This window comes from Entelurus aequoreus, linkage group LG03, assembly GCF_033978785.1.
Source record: "Entelurus aequoreus isolate RoL-2023_Sb linkage group LG03, RoL_Eaeq_v1.1, whole genome shotgun sequence".
NCBI lineage: Eukaryota > Metazoa > Chordata > Actinopteri > Syngnathiformes > Syngnathidae > Entelurus > Entelurus aequoreus.
The window spans coordinates 19,007,095-19,026,664 of record NC_084733.1 but is presented as its reverse complement, the minus strand read 5'-3'; the positions used below and the strand labels follow the sequence as shown (position 1 = coordinate 19,026,664).

General features: G+C 40.1%; 1 long non-coding RNA gene across 1 annotated transcript in view; it reads left to right on the top strand.

The window, feature by feature from the left end:
* The window catches only part of LOC133645589 (uncharacterized), an 8,233-nt gene extending 1,996 nt beyond the window's left edge, over nucleotides 1-6,237 (top strand). The window contains exon 3 of the long non-coding RNA XR_009825145.1: nucleotides 6,130-6,237. This is a non-coding gene — a long non-coding RNA (uncharacterized LOC133645589). The remainder of the gene's footprint in view (nucleotides 1-6,129) is intronic.
* Nucleotides 6,238-19,570: the final 13,333 nt, after the last annotated feature.

Below are 19,570 nucleotides of genomic sequence, written 5' to 3'. Positions count from 1 at the left end.
CCCAAACAGGACCTCGCAGGACATAACTTACGCCACCAAAACAACATCCGGCCTCAACCTGTCGGGGCCGGGGAAGGCTAGTAAATTGCGAGCTAGTTAGCGGTGACGGAGGGGCGCCCGAGTTGAAGCGCCGCATGGTAAGGAAGATGCAAAAATGTCACAGGCGGTCCCAGGTAGGAGTGTCATGCTGACCTTCTATAACGCTGAATAAGCATTTGTCATTAGCCACTCTCATGCATTATTGGAGAAATTACCCATGATGCTCCATCCAATAAAAATCCTTTATTTTACCCTGGAAATTTGCAAATGCAAATGTTTCAGAGTAGAGTCAGCTTACTTCTGTGGAGCATAAAACAAAAAAAAACAAGCTGAGCTTATTTATTAACTCTAGAGCAGTGGTTCTTAACCTTGTTGAACCCCTACCAGTTTCATATGCGCATTCACCGAACCCTTCTTTAGTGAAAGATAAAATGTCTTTTTTTTCAAATTCAAGGCAAAGTTATGTTTTTTTACTGGTGCACAAAATGAACCGTGCATGAACATCACCTTGTTCAAAGAACAAAACCAACACAGTGCATGAACTCACAACAAATTACACACCTGCAAATCAGTATGACTTCTGCTGTTGCCGTATCCATAATGCGCCAATAGGGAGAGGTTTTTATTTACACAATGATTCAGGTGTGTCTTGACCTCCGCGGCCGAGGCCCCGCCGACCCCCTGAGGTCGACTCACCGAACCCCTAGGGTTCGATCAAACCCAGGTTAAGAACCACTCCTCTAAAGACTTAGTTGGCCACATGCATGGACAGCACCTTTTAGCTCTTATTTCCAAAATTGTGTACACTTCTGAATTGGGGTCTTATGGCCGCTTATGTGGACACATATACTGCCATCTGGTGGTGTTAGAAGAGTATAACATACAATGGAATTTGGAAAAAAAAGTGTAAAAATAGAGTAAAGTAAAGTACACGTTTGTTACTTATGGACTAAGTACATCATATCAAAAGATGATTCTTAGTTTTTATTCTAATTAGGATCCAATAAGCCCAAATAGCAAGGAGAAATAAACAACAGCATGTAAACAAACAGCTTGGGCCTTAAGAGGTTTTATAAAGCAGGTCCTTAGCACCACATTCTGGGCCCCCATACAGAAGAAGTCCCGAAGGGACACCCATCACACCCTAAACCCAAGGTTGCTGCCCCATACACACACACTTGGTATGTTTACATGCAGTAAAAACTAGCTTTTTAAAACATGTAAAACCACCCTTAATAATGTTTTTGTTTTTCAAAAATTACTTATTATTATTGTTTTTTTTAATCAAAAGTGCTAACAAATTAAATATACTGTATTTTCCGGACCACAGGGCGCACCGGATTATAAGGCGCACTGCCGATGAGCGGGTCTAGTCAGGTCTATTTTCATGCAAAAGGCACATCGGATTTAAGAGCGCATTAAAGGGGTCATATTATTAATTTTTTTTCTATATGTAAAACACTTCCCTGTGGTCTACATAACATGTAATGGTGGTTCTTTGGTCAAATGTTGCGTGGATTATGTTTTACAGATCATCTTCAAGCCGCTTTCTGACAGTCGCTTCAGGGTGCGCCGTTTTGTGGGCGGTCTTATTTACGTGGCTCACCTTCGGCAGCGTCTTCTCCCCGTCATGTTTGTTGTAGCGGTGTAGCGTGCAAGGACGGGAGTGAAAGAAGTGTCAAAAGATGGAGCTAACTGTTTTAATGACATTCAGACTCTACTTCAATCAATAACGGAGCAGCATCTTCTTATCCGTGGCTCACTAGTGCAACAACAACGCCGGAAATGTGTCACGTGAAAAAACGTCCAACCGGAACTCTCTAATAACTAAAGTTCCTTGGGTGAATAATGCAAACTCATCACACCGGTATGTTTTAGCGCTTTCATGGCGAGTTTACTGACAGATATAAGTAAGAACTTTACACTACTTTATATTAGAAATGGCAACAGTGGAGGATGAATGTCACATAACAAAAAGATAGAGAAAAAGGAGAAGCTTATCGACTACAGTGTCGAGGCGTAGGCACGCAAATTTTCAGGACTTATGCAGATCCCAAATACAGATCAGCATATACCACAAGGTAAGACAAGTTGCTTTTGCATAATATTGCGAAACAAAATGGCAGATAATATGTCTTACCTTATACACACACCATAATAATACTCGTATGTTGAAGCACAGTACAATCCATCAAGCGGTGCGGCTTCATAGCTTACCAAAGTTGTACTGAAACATTTTGATAGATTTTTGAGCGCCGTGTGTAATGTTCTATATTTTCAATGGAACTTATAAAATGTTGGTGGTGTTTACTTGAGTCATATTGCAGTCCACACATATCTCTTGTGTGACTGCCATCATATTGCAGTCTACACGTATCTCTTATGTGTGACTGCCATCTACTGGTCACCCTTATCATTCCCCATGTACCAAATCAAATCGAGGTCGGTAAGCACAACCAAAATTATTCCATACATTAGGCGCACCTGGTTATGAGGCGTACGGTCGAGTTTTGAGAAAATAAAAAGATTTAAAGTGCACTTTAAAGTCCGAAAAATACGGTAAAGTGGCCAGAGTATGATTTTAAATGATCATATAACCTGTTATTATCAGTGTCGGCGAATTACTTTTAAAAAGTAATCAATATAGTTATTTATTATTATAGTTACTCGTTACTTTCCCAAAAGAGTCATCACAATTCTAACGGAATTACTCTTTAATAAATGTAATTAATTAATAAGTAAAGTAACTATTGTGTTTGTTTTTTTTAAAAGTCAAAAAATACCTGTCATATGCAGTTGAGAGATGTATCATGAGAGCAGTGTGTGTGTGTGTGTGTGTGTGTGTGTTGATGTGTGCGCATGCGAGTTGCCAAGTGGCGTGTGACAAACAGCGAGAGTGCGCTCAGACGGCAGAATTTTTGCTCAGCTGTGTTTGTTAGCTTAGCAGAGGCAGTTTGCCGGCAGTGACAGCAGCTCCGTTGAATCTTTTTACTGGATCGTGTTAGCGATAATTAATAAAGAGATTGAATGTGCTTCGACGGCTGTAGTCTCCTCGTCCACCAACAGAGTATTGTTGGATTGCAAGCTTGTCACTTCAATCATTGATTTGTTATTCATTTTTCCCTCGTGGCAGTAGGAATGTGTATATGTGTGTGTGTGTGTGTGTGTGTGTGTTGTTTGCTGTGTGATGTTGCCTCTTCATATATGATAGCAAGTTAATTTTAGCGTGGTGCTGGTTGTGGCTTTCATTAGCAAAAGGTTACTTCCTGCATTGAACTTGCTGTGCTTCTGACACGGTTTTGTTGACATACGACTACAGCAAAAGTAGCGTGCCATGTTACAAACGTACATCAAACGCATCGGTACCGGTGTTGTAACGTACATAATAGTAATTAATTAGATTATTCGTTACTAGTAAAAGTGACGGCGTTAGTAACGCCATTTTTCCTAACACTGGTCATTATTCACTTAAATATGATTATAAATATGTCAAGTTTTCCTGTACTTCAGAGTGTAAATTATAGATCAGTTGATACATGTATAATTATCATTTGAGGATATAAATAATTAGAATTATTTATAATTATTATTTTGATTATGTCATTATTTGTGCATCTTCTGGGCTTTAAGTTTCCCCAGTGTCTTTAAAACTTAGTGATGCCTCTGTTTCTAACTTCAATCAAGGGTCCTTGAATGCACCGCAGTTATGTACAATGAGATGCAAAAGTGAAACTTAAACTTTCTCCTGTGCTGCCACAGATCAATCAATCAATCAATCAATCAATGTCAATCAATGTTTATTTATATAGCCCTAAATCACAAGTGTCTCAAAGGGCTGTACAAGCCACAACGACATCCTCGGAACAGAGCCCACATACGGGCAAGGAAAAACTCACCCCAGTGGGACGTCGGTGAATGACTATGAGAAACCTTGGAGAGGACCGCATATGTGGGTAACCCCCCCCCCCCCCCCTAGGGGAGACCGAAAGCAACGGATGTCGAGTGGGTCTGACATAACATTGTGAAAGTCCAGTCCACAGTGGATCCAACAGGATGATGGCGCCTTCCTGGTTAGGGTGAAGGCCGTCTCTCATCAGCAAGCCTGGTTTGCCCCAGAAAGAGGGCCAGTTATAAATAAACGTTAGTCCCTGCTGCCTACAGTAGCTAGACAGCCACTTGTTAAGCGAGACTAATCTGCTATATCTCTCATCATTGCCTCTCGCAGGCAGGGGGCCAGAGACAATTACTCGATGCCTGGACATCTTTCTGGCGAGATCACGAGTCCTGGCTATGTTTCTCTTTGTAATCTCTGACTGTCTCTTTCTAGTGTCATTGGAGCCAACGTGTACAACTATATTCGCATAATTAGTGGTGCGATTAGCCTGTCGTACGTGTTTACTAGGCCTGTTGCGAGTTAGCTCCCTAAGATTAGCTTCAATGTCAGGTGCTCTGGCCCCGGGGATACACTTTATTGTGGCTGGTTTGCTAAGCTTTATGTTTCGGGTGATGGAGTCCCCTATGACTAAGGTGTGGTGCCCGGTAGACTGGGGTGTAGGACTAGCTAAAGAGCTAAATCTATTATGCGTCTCAACCGGTACACCGTAGCTTGTAGGCCGCTTAGGACTGCTACAAGCTGGGCTAGTTAGCTCGCTACAGCTAACGCTAGCAGACGTGTCCGCAACATCTAAAGTTACGACATTACTCTGCTCTAACTGGCGGACACGGCCCTCTAGCAGAGCCAACCTCTCCGTGAGTATGGTGCAAGACGCGCAGGAAGCCATTACTCACAGTGTTTTCTGTCACCGAGTGAAGTTCCTGCTGTCCTCAGGGAAGTGGTCGCGGTCAATCAATCAATCAATCAATCAAACAATCAATCAATCAATCAATCAATCAATCAATCAATCAAAGTTTACTTATATAGCCCTAAATCACAAGTGTCTCAAATGGCTGCACAAGCCACAACGACATACTCGGTCGGCTCAGATCCCACATCAGGGCAAGGAAAAACTCAACCCAATGGGATGACAATGAGAAACCTTGGAGGGGACCGCAGATGTGGGGACCCTGGGGGGGGGGGGTGCAATGGACATCGAGTGGATCCAGCATAATATTGTGAAAGTCCAGTCCATAGTGGATCTAGTTAATAGTGTAAGAGTCCAGTCCATAGTAGCGCCAGCAGGGGATAATCTTGAGCGGAGACAGGTCAGCAGCGCAGAGACGTCCCCAACTGATGCACAGATGAGTGGTCCACCCTGGGTCCCAACTTTGGACAGCTAGCGCTTCATCTGTGGTCACCGAATCTGTGCCTCCCCCTCCACGAAGGAGAGGGGGGCAGAGCAGAAAAGAAACGGCAGATCAACTGGTCTAAAATGGGGGTCTATTTAAAGGCTAGAGTATACAAATGAGTTTTAAGATGGGACTTAAATGCTTCTACTGAGGTAGCATCTCTAACAATCCAGAGTACTGGAGCCCGAATAGAAAACGCTCTATCGCCCGGATGGATTTGTTATATTTGTACCTTTCTTCATTTACTTTATCTGCGTTCCAAAATGCCGGTGCAGGGTGTGCATGCTTAAAGGTGAGCTTTGATGGCGTCTGTGTTGAGTAAAGTGTTCCATGCTAGGTTTGCTGCCATCCAGGTGGAAAGGTCAGATACAGTATTATTAGTTTCTTGTATTTTGTATGATTTCCTGCAATGCGCTCTTATTTGTGTTGCACTTCCTGTTTCACTCCATTTACCACCACTCCTCTGGTCTGAGCGCTGGCTCTCTCAGCTGTACCTGATCGGCAACCAAGACACACCTGTCCCTTGTTACTAGACAGGATGCATGACAGAGCTGAATCATTTTGCCATTTTTTTTGTGTGACCTGCGTTTTACATCATAAAAAAGGCTTCTTTAATGCACTTGCCTGCCGCCTCTGCATCCTGGGGTCCAGACATACACCAAACGTTACAAACACATTTCGCATGTTTTGATAGGGCGGTGTAGGTTATCCTGGGCATGTCGTTAAAGTGCATCCGGCAGTGGAGGCTCCTCTATGGGGTCTTGGGGCACTAGGAGGTTAACCCCTTTACTACTGTTACCCCAGGTGGCCCTTGGCAAAGGCTTAGTACCTGACTGCCCCCTAGCCAGGGATACGGTGAAGACCTCAACGGCGGAGCAGACGGAAGATGGTAGATGTAAGAACCACCACAACGGCTGCGATGGCGGAAGAAGGCTGCAGCAGAAAAGGGTCCCCGGTTGTCTTGGACTCCATGCCACTGGACCCTGAACCGATTCTGTCAAGGATCGTGTTGGTGACTGTCTGTGCACCAGTCTCCCCACGTTAAACAAAGTCGCGCACAGGCATCCTCCATAAAGGGATACCCCCCTACCAGGAGGATCGTCATACTCGTTCGAGTGACCTCTGATAATAATAATAATGTAGGTAGTTAGAGGTTGTCAATATTGATATAGTCAACATAATTATAGAACAGTGGTGCCAAACTCATTTTAGCTCAGGGGCCACATGGAGGAACATCTAATCCCAAGCGGGCCGGACTGGCGTGATAACTTAAAAATAAAGATAATTTCAGATTGTTCTTTTGTTTAATATTAGACCAATCACATTCTGAAAATGTAGAAACTTGTGTTTTTTTTACACTTACATGTTGCAGTTCATTTTATTCTATCTTCTTTAGTTGTTATGTATACTTTCTGAATAAATGATGTGATAATGTTCATCAGTCAAATAGGTGGAATTGAGTCTTGCAGAGTTTTAAAGTGCTCCCATTGGTGTTAATTTGTAATAAATCAGAAAATGAAATTAGTGTAATTTACTCATTTTCCTCAACTGATGTACTAACATCATGTGGTTTATTCTGTACATATGTAGCACCGTCTACAACAAAACTTGTGAATTTGGACTCATTTCATTTATCACACGTGAAGTAAGAAGCCGACACATACAGCATACTTGCCAACCCTCCCGGTTTTACCGGGAGACTCCCGGAATTCAGCGCCTCTCCCGATAACCTCCCGGAAGAAATTTTCTCCCGATAAACTCCCGGAATTCAGCCGGAGCTGGAGGCCACGCCCCCTCCAGCTCCATGCGGACCTGAGTAGGGACAGCGGCGACAGTCTGTTTTCACGTACGCTTTCCCACGATATAAACAGCGTGCCTGCCCAATCACGTTATAACTGTAGAATGATCGAGGGCGAGTTCTTGGTTTCTTATGTGGGTTTATTGTTAGGCAGTTTCATTAACGTCCTCCCAGCGCGGTAACAACACACAACAAGAGCAGTCACGTTTTCGTCTACCGTAAAGCAGTTCGTCTGCCGTAAACAGCAATGTTGTGACACTCTTAAACAGGACAATACTGCCATCTACTGGATAGCCTCCGGCACACTGAAATTCAAGTACTTCTTTTATTTATATGTATAATAAAATAAATACATATAGCCAGAATTCACTGAAAGTCAAGTATTTCATATATATATATATATATATATATATATATATATATATATATATATATATATATATATATATATATATATATATATATATATATATATATATATATATATATATATATATATATATATATATATATATATATGTATATATATATATATATATACATACATATATATATATATAGTGAAGTGAAGTGAATTATATTTATATAGCGCTTTTCTCTGGTGACTCAAAGCGCTTTCACATAGTGAAACCCAATATCTAAGTTACATTTAAACCAGTGTGGGTGGCACTGGGAGCAGGTGGGTAAAGTGTCTTGCCCAAGGACACAACGGCAGTGACTAGGATGACGGAAGCGGGGATCGAACCTGGAACCCTCAAGTTGTTGGCACGGCCACTCTACCAACTGAGCTATGCCGCCTCATATATATATATATATATATATATATATATATATATATATATATATATATATATATATATATATATATATATATGAGGCGACTCGAGTATTTCATATATATATATATATATATATATATATATATATATATATATATATATATATATATATATATATATGAAATACTCGAGTTGGTGAATTCTAGCTGTAAATATACTCCTCCCCTCTTAACCACGCCCCCAAACACGCCCCCTTCCCCCAACCACACCCCCACCCCACCCCCGACCACGCCCCACCCCACCTCCCACACCCTACCTCCCGGAATCGGAGGTCTCAAAGTTGGCAAGTAAGACATACAGTATTATTCCAGAATATTCATGTGCGCCCAGAAAATGTGTCCCCAGTCATAAGTACAACACGAAATGCACAGATTATCAATGTGTATACTATCACTAAAAAGCAACGTAGGTAGGTAGTGTCCAAACACAGAAGTGTTGCCCCTATTCTAACATAGCTCCGCCCCCTCTGAAGTCATGTGTGTGGTAGGGCACACAAATAGTTGCTCTGGCGACATCCAGTGGACACATTTAGAAACAGCAGTTTCTTTCATTCCAAAATGTCCACCCTCTCTGGCACTAATGGAGGGTGGCCGCTGCCCTTTCCTCTCCCTTATCTCTCCTGATTGCTTCTTTGTCTTGTCTTGTCTTAACTTTCTTGTTGCCTCTTTTTGCACTGCTCTCCAAATCTAAACATTGGAACTATTTAACTGGCCTCAACGAAATTGACAAGATCTTGGGTTTGGGGGTACCTGCTTGTCGTGACGGAGCGGTTGTTGCCGGACACACGACGGACTCTTGGGAGAAGAAGGAGTGCCGTGTGCCTGGCGACCCTTTTCTGTCGAGGACGTGAAGATATCTACCTATTCGGAATTATGACAACAGGACATCTGTTGATTGGAGTAAGCGTTGCTGTGGTTTGTCGACAAATTGGAAGTTGCTGGCAGTCTTCAAAGTACCCCAAAGCTGCCACAAATGATTGGAGGATGCGGGAAGAACTGTGGACACTCTCGTGATCTGGATAACATCGGACTGTCTGCCCCGCAGGATTTTTTGAGGATCAGTCATAGACAATTTAAAGTGAAAAGAAAATGTTATTTTCACTCGCATACAAAACATTCTAACTTGGATTGTTTCCCCTGGCTTCGAGACTCTCCCGAAGGACAGTGCGGCGAAGACACAACAAACTCCCTTCTTGTCTCTCATGGACACACACCTGTTGTTGTTGACTTTGGACTAGCGACCGCACAAGATCAAGGCTGCGGAACAGAGACACATTACAGGCTTACACACACGCATGCATCCAAAAAAATATACGCCACACATACACACCCCACCCGCCCCCCCAACCCAACGCCCTCGACGCAAATCCCATAGGGGTGATGAAAGGATGGTCAGCGCCTGAGAGCTGCGGCCTACCACCATGACCCCGCACTCCCTTCCCTCTGTTGCTAGATATCTGGAGATGTATGTTGTAATATGAATATGCACTGTAAAAAAAATGTCTGTAAAAAAAACGGTCATCTACTGGCAGCTACGGCTGCCAAACGAAAACCATAAAATTAAAGTAAACCAAATAATGATCAAAAACATTATATTTACAGAAATTTTCTTGAAACGTTTTGCGGAAAAATATCGTAATTTTACAGATTTTTACTAAATTATTAAGGTCAACCACCTTTAATAAAGTGACGATGCAAACAGTTCTGCAGAAAAATACCTTTATTCTACAGAGTTTTTCCAAATTATTACGATCAAACACCTTTAATGAAGTGACAATGCTGGCAGTTCCACAGAACAATACCATTATTTTACAGATTTTTTCTGAATTGTTAAGATCAACCCCCTTTAATAAAGTGACGATGCAAACAGTTCTGCAGAAAAAAACCTTTAGATTGTTAATATGGACATAGAGTTTTATATAAGAAGCTACATATAAAGATAATTACTGTAATTTTACATGAATTTGAAAGTAATTTAAGAAAACAGAAAATGCTCTGTATAATTAATTTGGTATTTTTCTGTAAAAAAAAAATAGAAATATACATAGTTTGTCATTACTGGCATATTACTTGAAATAACAGGTGGATTGTTTATTTACAGATAATGTCTTAAATTCTACAGTTTTATAAAATTTTTAAAAAAAAAAAGAAAATCACAGTAGAAATTTAGAGTAAATTAACCATAAAAATAGGATTTTTTTTTTACAGAGTGTGCTTTGCTATGGAGGTTTTTTCCCACTCCAGACTGGGCCCCCTTAGGAGCCCAGTCTAGATTGTATTATTTTACTCATCCTTCCCCAGCGTTTTACCTTTTTCCCCACCTTTTACGGGGCGCCTTGTGGCGACCCATCAGCGTTCCTGTTCTGTAACCCTGCACACTGTTTGTTTGTCTAATCTTGAACGGGTGTTGAAAACAAAGTTTCGTTGTACTTGTGCAATGACAATAAAGACCTTAGACTTAGACTTCCTTTTTATTGTCATTCAAATTTGAACTTTACAGCACAGATAGGAACGAAAATTCGTTACACAAGCTCATGGTAGTGCAGGATAAAAAAGCAATAAGGTGCATATATAAATAAATAAATATATATAAATATATATATAAAATAAATAAATATGTATAAATATATATAAATAAAAAAATAAAAAAATAGATTACTGTACAGATAAATATATTGCACTTTTCCACATGCGTCCACGTTTATGGATGTATGTTATATTGTCTTTTTTATTCCAGCGAGTTAATCCATTTTGGGGGAGTTGAGGGGATAATTTAATTATGATTATAATTATCAGTTATATTTAATTAACTATCCATCTAAAAATTTCAGCTCATTTTTTAACTTGGCAAACTCATCTCGTGGGCCGGAGCAAACCTGTTGGCGGGCCTGTTTCGGCCCGCGGGCCGTACCTTTGACACCCCTGTTATAGAACATTCACAAATATATGTATTTTCTATAAATATTCAGGACGCCGGTTTTTATCATTTACATATTTAAATGACAGAAAAAAAAAATCTTCAAACTTTGCAAAAGCCCAGGGGCCCCTAATTACCCCGTCACTCTGACGCACCTGTATTAGAGTGTGTGGAAATGTGCAAACAAATATAAAAATAGAACCTTGCACAAGAGACACAATCCCTGCGAAGATCACCTTGAAGACGAGAGCGTGCACGCGTCAGGAGGATAAAGGTCAGGAAGCTGCTGCACGAGGGAGAGACGCAATCTGGACGATGAAAATCAGCACATATCCAGAGACTCAAAATGATTCTTGTAAGCCGGCGATCTACAACCAGCAGAGGCACTGTCGAGTCAGCCCTAATTACCTATGGGGAGTAGAGCTACGTGCATTCGAAACAGGAGTTCAGAACATCCACAGAGAGATTCCTGCAGCATTAAACGTAATCCTCCTGACTCGAAGCAGTGAGATTTGCACGTGAGCGTGCATCTTCTGCAGGGAGGGATGCGGCATACCAAGCAGCGACCAAATGTGTTTGCCGCCGGAGCGAGAAGATTGATGGCGGCGACAAATCGCGAAGTCGCCAGAGGAGCCGCGGGGGGGGGGCGGGGGGTAACGGTCACTAAATCAGCGGCGTCAAACATTCATAACCGGGTTACAACTCCTAATTCACGCGCTCCAGTGGCAGACAGTTCAATTTGTGGACTACCCGCCAGCCAGGTGGCATCACGACATCATGCGGTCGTAAAAGACAGACGTGGCGGAGGAAGTTTATTAGATGAGGTCCCCGACTTACAGTAGGCATGCGGAATTACAGGACATATTTTATCGAGCAGATAAAGACATCACATTTGTTTCATCTAATTGTGTAAAACAGGCTACAATAATAATAAAGAAAATAATATCATTATTATTACAATATTAAATGACATATATATATATAAATATTAAAATAATTTCTTAATTAGTAATATATCAATTTTAATAATACTAATTCAATAATGTATTTAGTTGTACCCAATTTTTAAATAATATTATAAAATAATCCTATTGAATAATATTTTAAAAGAAATTGTATTACTAACATCAATATTATTATTACTATTTAATTTATTTAATTATATTATTAAATAACCGCATTTAATATTACTACATATTGATAATTAAATTATTATTGACGCAAATCCCTTAGGGGTGATGGACGGCTGGGCAGCGCCTGAAGAGCTGCAGCCAGCCACCGTGGCCCCCACTCCCTCCCCTCTGTCGCTAGTCTCGAGATGGATGTTGTAATATGTATATGTGCTTTGCTATGGAGGTTTTTTTCCCCAGTCTAGATTGTATTGTTTTACTCATGCTTCCCCAGCATTTACCTTTTTCCCATCTTTTACGGGATGTTCCTGTTCAGTAACCATGTACACTGTTTGTTTGTCTAATCTTGAACGAGTTTGTGCTGAAAAACAAAGTTTCGTTGTACTTGTGCAATGACAATAAAGACCTACCTACCTACCTAAAATTATCCAATTAGTATTATTATCATATTACTAATTAACTCATTTATTTAATATTACTATGTAATATTATGCAATACTGTTATTAAATATGATTGTATGTTATCAATCTTCCATCCATTTATTATTACAAATGTGTGTAATATTAATATTTAATCTTATGTAATGCTGTTATTTAATTATATAAATGTATGTACGATTGATTTAGTATTATTTTTAACATGTATTATTATCAATAAGATTGTTAATGTAATTATTTTCCAAGTATTGAAAGATACTGATAAAAAAAAGGTATGAGAAAAAGAACAAAACACAAAAACAAAAATAACACTAACAAATTTGCTGAATACATTTAAACAATTTATTTTTAAAATATAACCAAATACTAATACAAAAAAAATTAACAAAACAAAATTAAAATCAAATAATTTTACAAAGCCCTCAGGTGTCTGCTTTTACGAACTACTTTCAACTACTTCACTGTAAACATCTCTTTGCCGTGAGGGTTCTCCTGAGTCCGAAAGATCTTTTATTTTGACACAACAGTCTGGATTGCTTTTCAGCAGTATGTTTTAGGCGTGTGTCGCTCGCTCTCTCTGCAGCTCTCAACTCCCACTCCGTGTCTCGTTCCGGCTGCTGCTAATAAAGGCGACAGGTGATTAGATAACAAGGCCCACCTGGGCCATCTACTCACCTGTCGCTGTCTTCTAGGCCGTTCCTTGCACACCCCGTTCGCAGCAGGCCCGCAGGCCACGCCCCCCTCCACATTTTGATATTGCATGCTTTGGTATATTTATTGTATACAATTACATTTTAATTTTTAAAGAGCCATGTTACATGTTAAAATGTAGCTTTTTTGGGCGGGGCACCAATGACATTGATACTAATTAACACTGTTTCGTAATACGGCGGAAGCTGTGTCACAGAACCAATTAGTACCACTGTACTTGAAATAACATTCTACTGTAACATGAGGATTATTTGACATATGTTCATATTTTCATGTGTAAAAGCACAACACGGCAGATGCAATTGAGCAAAATACTATACTATAAAACCACCTGTGCAACACATTTCTTGAGCCAAATATAAGACGACCATGATTATAATAAGATCTCTTTTCAAAGACTCAGTACTTTTTAAGACACTTTTATTCTGTGGGAGTGACTAGAAAAAAAGCTCTGACTCGCTTGGGGAGGAGTTGCTTGCTGGTTTGCATGTTTACATACAGACCCCGAACATAGGACAACCAAGGGCTTTTTCCTATCATCCTTTTGTAGGGAAAATATACTGTCTAATATACTGTTTAACCTGCTCAGTGGCCTTGTGGTTATAGTGTCCGCCCTGAGATCGGTAGGTCGTGAGTTCAAACCCCGGCCGAGTCATATCAAAGACTATAAAAATGGGACCCATTACCTCCCTGCTTGGCACTCAGCATCAAGGGTTGGAATTGGGGGTTAAATCACCAAAATGATTCCAGAGCGCGGCCACCGCTGCTGCTCACTGCTCTCCTCACCTCCCAGGGGGTGGAACAAGGGGATGGGTCAAATGCAGAGGGTAATTTCACCACACCTAGTGTGTGTGTGACTATCTAACTTTATATTTTGATCGATATGCTATTTTGTCCATTTGTGTGTTATTTGTTAAACAAAGAGCTTAACATACGTACATCTAAAACTATTTATTTTTATATATTACAAGGTTTTTTCTAATTACAGTACATAGTGTGGAGGATGCATATATGTTTAAGAGTTATTTCTCTATTTATCGCCATATTTGAGCAGCTAGTACTTTTTCTTTGTATATTCTACCAGTCTTTCTTTGTCTTCAGATTGTCTGTTTAGTGTCTTAAACCATGAGGAATGTGAAATACAACACCCACTGGTTCCTTATCAGTGTTGCGAGGGGGAAATGGGGGTTTTCTTTTTGTGCAAAGGAGTTGGCTTACCGGTTGGAATGCCAGATCAACTAGAGTAGCCGATATGAATGTATTGATTAAGTTGCTCTCCTGAAATTTCAGTAAAAGTTGAAAATATTCCAATTCTGTCTTGATGGTCCTTCTTACTCAGCATATATGTCATCGAAAGAACTTGGGATTGACCAGTAATTTAGATTACCTGGGAGAAAGAGCTGGTCTGACGCAACAATAGTTATAGCATTTCTTAAGCCTTTCTCTCTACAAATGTGTAAAATTGTTAATGAGTTCAAAAGTGATGCGTTTCCGTGGTTACAGCAGTAAGGTCAAATGAGGGTTTGATGAAAGATAATTATGTCACTTTGAGTGATCCCTGCAAGACGATAATTTATTAAAGACGTGAAAGCCAGCAGTGAAGTCTCACTCCGTGCAAACTATCTGAACCACTTTTTACAATCTATTTTTTATGCCTACACACACACAATTTTGTTTTAATATCCATGAGACATTTTTCTTAGAGAATCCAAATCCCTCTTTCCTCGCTCCCTGCCAATTGATACTGTCACAAGTACGGATTAAAAGGACTCAGACGAGGCAAACACACCTTGTTTTCCCCTTCTTCGTCTTCCACCCACGTCTTTAAGGTTTCTATCCAGAAAGGCAGATTATGGACATCAAACATAAAAAGAAAGAGGGGGGAAAAAAAAAAATCTCATTTGAGATGAAAGACGGTGTTGTCGTCCAAAAGTCCGCCTGCGCATCTTCTTTATATTCAGTAATGTTGTTTACTTACTTTTGTCAGAACGTGATTTTTCAACAAGTGCGATGCCTGTTTATTTATTTATTTATGCAATCGTAGTCGCACAATTTTGATGTATTTCATGCAGTTTAGATCAGTGGTCCCCAACCTTTTTGTACTTGCGGACCGGTCAATGCTTGAAAATTTGTCCCACGGACCAGGTGGGGGCGGGGGGGGGGTAGTAAAAAAAAAATAAATAAAATGTTTTGTTTTTGTTTTGTTTTTTTTTTCATAAAGAAATACAATCATGTGTGCTTACGTACTGTATCCCTGCAGACTGTATTGATTTATATTGATATATAATGTATATGTTGCGTTTTTTATGTTGATTTAATTTTTTATTTATTTCTTGTGCGGCCGCGGCCCGGTACCAATCGGTCCACGGACCGGTACCGGGCCGCGGACCGGTGGTTGGGGACCACTGGTTTAGATGACAATTGTGCATTTCATTATAAGCCAGGTGCTTTAAACAAGCTTTAGACATAATTTAAAAAAAAGAATAATAAATATAATGCTTATGTGCAGTTGTTATCAGATGTGAACATTTAAACTAAAATTGTGACTAGAAGTTCAGGAAATAATGGAAATTAACTCTTCAAAGGTCAAATAAAAACACTTAACACAAAACATTGTAATTTTGAAACTGCACAATGTGCCATAAATACATTTTTTCCTTTGATTATTTTATATTGTATTGTATTAATTTATATATAAATATATATATATATATATATATATATATATATATATATATATATATATATATATATATATATATATATATATATATATATATATTAACAGTCTTACTATGCGTGCTGTGCTGCTATTAGGTGTGTTCACTTTTGATACAATACCGATAATAGAGATAGATATTGATACGATATCAACAAGAATCATAGTGGAACCTGAATTTACAAACCCCTCTTTTTGCGAACGCTTCTGTTTACAAACTTTTAGATCACACCAAATACAGTCGTGGTCAAAAGTTTACATACACTTGTAAAGAACATAATGTCATGGCTGTCTTGAGTTTCCAATAATTTCTACAACTCTTATTTTTTTTGTGATAGAGTGATTGGAGCACATACTTGTTGGTCACAAAAAACATTCATGAAGTTTGGTTCTTTTATGAATTTATTATGGGTCTACTAAAAATGTGACCAAATCTGCTGGGTGAAAAGTATACATACAGCAATGACGTGCGGTGAGGTTCATGGCTGGTGAGGCACTGACTTCATCACAGTCAGATTTACAAACATATGAACCCTAAAGAGTATCTTATTCACCATTTCATTGGCAGCAGTTAACGGGTTATGTTTAAAAGCTCATACCAGCATTCTTCCCTGCTTGGCACTCAGCATCAAGGGTTGGAATTGGGCGTTAAATCACCAAAAATTATTCCCGGGCGCGGCGCCGCTGCTGCTCACTGCTCCCTTCACCTTCCAGGGGGTGATCAAGGGGATGGGTCAAATGCAGAGGACAAATTTCATTACACCTAGTGTGTGTGTGACAATCATTGGTACTTTAACTTAACTTTAACTTTACACATACAAACTGTAGCACACAAAAAAGCACATTTAATTAAAAAAAAATGTATTATGGTCTTACCTTTACTTATAAATGAAGTCCATGCGCCGCTGTTGTGCTGGATTAATGCACCCCCGCCGTAGAATGCACCCCCTGACGGGAGTATTATATCAACTAAAGTCCACACTTAAACTTTCCATGTGCAAGATTGAATCTATTTAAAAAAGTTATTTAGTAAGAAGCCAAAAAGTGCAAAAACAATAATGTTCGTGTTGGAGGAGTTGTGAATGAATGAAATATGAAATCCGTGCGGCAGTCTGCAGATGTACCTAATGTTGTGGCCCTGCAGTCATTCACAACTCCTCCGACACGAACATTATTGTCAAGCAATGTTATATTTGGTTCCATGTCCCTTGGCAAGTTTCACTGCAAAAAGGCGCTTTTGGTAGACATCCACAAGCTTCTGGTTGAATTTTTGACCACTATAAATAAAGTTGATTTGATTTGACTCCTCTTGACAAAATTGGTGGAGTTCAGCTAAATGTGTTGGTTTTCTGACATGGACTTGTTTCTTCAGCATTGTCCACACGTTTAAGTCAGGACTTTGGGAAGGCCATTCTAAAACCTTCATTCTAGCCTGATTTAGTCATTCCTTTACCACTTTTGACGTGTGTTTGGGGTCATTGTCCTGTTGGAACACCCAACTGCGCCCAAGACCCAACCTCCGGGCTGATGATTTTAGGTTGTCCTGAAGAATTTGGAGGTAATCCTCCTTTTTCATTGTCCCATTTAAAGGACCAGTTCCATTGGCAGAAAAATGCCCTATGTTTGTGTTGTTTTAGACCAGGGGTAGGGAACCTATGGCTCTAGAGCCAGATGTGGCTCTTTTGATGACTGCATCTGGCTCTCAGATGAATCGTAGCTGTCATTGCTTAACACGATAAGTAATGAATAATTCTGCTGGTAATTACAGTGTTAAAAATAACCATGTATCAACCAGACTACAAAGCCATCAGCAAAACCATGCAGCACCAGAAGTCGCATTAATGGTAAGAAGTATTTTATTTATTATTGGTTAGCTTCACAATAACGCTGTTATTAAAAATAATAAGAAACTTATTATACTGTAAAAATATTGGTCTAACTTAAAAATGCACGCATTTAGTTGTATTCAGTGTTAACTTTTTTTATACGGTTCTTACGGAAATACATTTTAAAAATATTTGGCTTTTATGGCTCTCTCAGCCAAAAAGGTTCCCGACCCCTGTTTTAGACTGTTGGTATCACGGGGCGGTCTCAAAACCGCATGTCATCTGCGGCAAACTCTACCAGGACACGCCCCTGCTCGCTATGGCCGCATTGCAATCCGCACACCTGGGACTAATGAAGGCAAGCAGTATAAAGACCAGCAGACCCGAGGATCCTTTGCCGGAACGTAGTTCACTCTTGGTAATAAGCATCCTGTCTATGGCTTCCCCTCCTGCGTACTCGCTCTCTCCCGGTGACTTCCCTGTTCCCGTGTCTTATGTCCTTTGTGTTCCCCGCAGTGTTTTTCCAGTTCCCCGTGATCGAGCTGTGTGCCTCGACTCCTCTCTGGATTTTGGACTGCCACCCTCGATCCTCGACCCCTGCTTGGACACGGACCTCGTTGCTTCTCTCCAGCCCCCGACTGCTTGCTTGCCCACGGACTGTCTTCTTGCCTTGCCCCTCTGGGCTAACAAAATATTCATCCAACACGCACATACAACAAACCCTGGTAACATTTACATTGTTAATCCTACACACCGTTTCACACCAAACACATAGAGTAGCATACACCTCCCAAACACTCATCAAAGGGTGCAATAAACCTGTTGAACTGATCTTGGTTTTGGTGTCGTCTCCTTCCCCCGCCGTACTTAACAGTTGGAACCTTTCAAATCAGGAAAAGTACAACAGATTCCTCAGAGTTCCTCGAGCGATAATCAAGAATGGCGAAAAATATCAAGATATTACAAAAGACGACGAGAAAAGTGGCACGCACTCCAGTCGCATGGGAGAAGATCGGTTCGAAGAACGCTCAAGTTTACTGTGATCTCTTCATTTAAGGTTTGTTTGATATACTTTTGATGGTTAGTATTTTCCATTTATTGCATAGGAGAGTTTTAACTTGCACTTTCAGATGTAGCGACCAACTGTAGTTACTGACAGTGGGTTTCTGAAGTGTTCCTGAGCCCATGTGGTGATATCCTTTACACACCGATGTCGCTTGTTGATGCAGTACAGCCTGAGGGATCGAAGGTCACAGGCTTAGCTGCTTGCGTGCAGTGATTTCTCCAGATTCTCTGAACCCTTTGATGATATTACGGACCGTAGATGGTGAAATCCCTAAATTCTTTGCAATAGCTGGTTGAGAAAGGTTTTTCTTAAACTGTTCAACAATTTGCTCACGCATTTGTTGACAAAGTGGTGACCCTCGTCCCATCCTTGTTTGTGAATGACTGAGCATTTCATGGAATCTACTTTTATACCCAATCATGGCACCCACCTGTTCCCAATTTGCCTGTTCACCTGTGAGATGTTCCAAATAAGTGTTTGATGAGCATTCCTCAACTTTATCAGTATTTATTGCCACCTTTCCCAACTTCTTTGGCACGTGTTGCTGGCATCAAATTCTAAAGTTAATGATTATTTGCACAAAAAAAAAATGTTTATCAGTTTGCACATCAAATATGTTGTCTTTGTAGCCTATTCAACTGAATATGGGTTGAAAATGATTTGCAAATCATTGTATTCCGTTTATATTTACATCTAACACAATTTCCCAACTCATATGGAATCGGGGTTTGTAAAAGAAAGCAAATGTGAGCAAAACCTAAAAGAGTTCAACTTTTACCAAAGGCAACAATCATGAAGTTTT